This window comes from Orycteropus afer, unplaced genomic scaffold (assembly GCF_000298275.1).
Source record: "Orycteropus afer afer isolate SDZICR_OR568_19922 unplaced genomic scaffold, OryAfe1.0 scaffold01435, whole genome shotgun sequence".
NCBI lineage: Eukaryota > Metazoa > Chordata > Mammalia > Tubulidentata > Orycteropodidae > Orycteropus > Orycteropus afer.
This window is the reverse complement of record NW_006923022.1, coordinates 110,711-113,257: the sequence shown is the minus strand read 5'-3', so window position 1 is coordinate 113,257 and position 2,547 is coordinate 110,711.

Below are 2,547 nucleotides of genomic sequence, written 5' to 3'. Positions count from 1 at the left end.
GCCCAAAGCAGCAGGCCAGAAGAGCAGGAGAAAGGGGATTCAAAGCCAGGAAGCCAGACAGAGTACAGTCAGCCACAGGGACCCAGGTGGGGGTGATACGAGAGGTCTCCAACAGCAAGACAAACTTTGTCTGTCGGTTTGTCCTACTGTGGTGACATGTAGACATGAGTTTTGAGCTGAGTCTCTGGTGTTTAAAACCCAGTGAGATGCACCTGGTACACAGGTAAGAGCCCAGTTTATAGACTGAGACAGACTAGGAAGAAGGAAGAGGCCGTCCACTTCTCAAAGAATTGGCCAGGGAAAACCTTTTTATAATTTACATTAAGTAACAGATTCTAGAGAGCATCCAACTTCATATGTTTTATATTCTGTGGGATCCTAAATCACTTTCATAATTAACAACAATTTAGAAATTAAACATCTATACTTTCTTGTTACTGTCATCCTTGTTCCCATCTAGTCATTTAATCATTTCAACCAATCTAATTCGGACAATACACGATTGCATGAGTGAATAATATTTGCATGGTTATGAACACATGAAGAATAAGAAACTTACCCGCATGTGGAGAAAGAGCTGTTCTTACAATAAACAATGGCTCCTGGGGTGCCTAACTAAGGGAGAATTTATATGTTGATTCTTTTCCCTAAGGCATTTCACAAATATGTGAAGATGAAGAATTACTTTGGGAGAAAATTATTTTTACTGAATGAGTTCTCTGGAGAAATAACCAGAGGAAAAAATGTAGATTTAGCATGTGAGCTAACCACTGGCTAGGGCTTTTCTCCTTCTTTATTCAGTCTTAATATCTGTCTTCTCTTCCAATGGGAAGACTGTACAATAACATCAATATCTCCAACAAACTCTCAGATTGCATTATTTTAACCAGTATAATTGCAGCTTTGTCCACCCTTTCAATATTGTTTCTTCAGCATTATTGCAACACTTTGTATCAAAATTGTATTTTCTCCTGTTGGGAAATTATATTTCCTAACCCCTTCACAATATAAATAGAATGTATTTATATTGGAAAGAACCATTTCTTGTTTGAAGAGTAGTATGATTTGTTGTTAATTTTAAGCAATCTTTATATTGAGGCTCTGGTGGCACAGTGCCTAAGGCATTTGACTGCTAACCAGAAGGCCGGCAGTTCAAACCCACCAGCCACTCCTTGGAAAGAAGACTGGGCAATCTACATCTGTAAACATTTACCTCCTGGGAAAACCAAAGGAGGTCACTATGAGTAGGAATCAACTCAATGGCAATGGGTTGGGCTTTTGGTTTTGATACTGAAGTTTTAAGATTTACATAGAAAATGTGCCCAAATCAAAAGTGTAGAACTTCATAAATATTTGCCAAGTGAAAATATTTGTGTACCCCATCCCTAGCTCAAGCAATAGAGCATTAGCAGTGCCCCAGAAGCCTCCTTATGCCTTAACTAGCAACTACACTCAAGGTAACAATATTCTTGTAACACTACAATCAGTTGCTGGTAAGTCTACTTTCTCTCATGGTGACTCTACATGTGTCAGAATAGCCTGTGCTTCATACGGTGTTCAACAGCTGATTTTTTGGAAGCAGATCTGCCAATGCTTTCTTCTGAGGCATCTTCATGTAGGCGTAAACCTCTAACCTGCCCTTTAGTAGCCAAGCACATTAACCATATGCACCAATAGATCATTTTGTCTCTTCTGATTTTGTATAATTGGAAACTTTTTTTTTTTTTTTTTTTTTTACTTTCAGTATTTCAATGATTGAAGAACATAATGAGATGGGAAAAATCCTTTCACTCTTATTGCTTTATGAAAGAAGATCTGGTGGCATAATGTCTATGGCATTTCATTGCTAACCAGAAGGCTGACGGTTATAAACCCACCAGTCACTCCTTGGAAGGAAGATTGGGCAATCTACTTCCATAAAGATACTGGCTCAGAAACCCAAGGAGGGGTTGCTATGAGTCAGGTCTGACTTGATGGTCCATAACAACCTCAACAACAACAATTTTGGTTTTGGTAAAAATATACACAGTAAAACCCATTCCCATTCCATAGTTTCTAGATATAATGATCCATGACATTGGATACATTCTTCACCTCACGTCAACATTCACTTTATTTCTGTTGTGTTTGTTTCACTTCCATTTACTTAATTTCACTGTGCCCCAACTTTCTCATCTATGTTTTAAAATAGCTGTTGACCCTTGGTCTTATACAGGTTATATATGTGTGTATGTATGTATATATATATATATTTAATGCAATACTCAAGGGAGACAGTTTTTACTCTTAGGTCTAATATGTTACTTAGATTAAAGATATCTTCAGGGGATAGTAACTTCAAGGACTCTTCCAGCCACAATGTTGTTGTTGTTAAGTGCCGTCGAGTCGTTTCCGACTCATAACGACCCCATGCACAGCAGAACGAAACACTGCCCGATCCCGCACCAGCCCCACTATCCCTGCTATACTCGAGCCCATCATCGCAGCCACTGTATCAATCCATCTCCCTGAAGGCCTCCCCCTCTTTCGTCTACCCTCCACCCTACC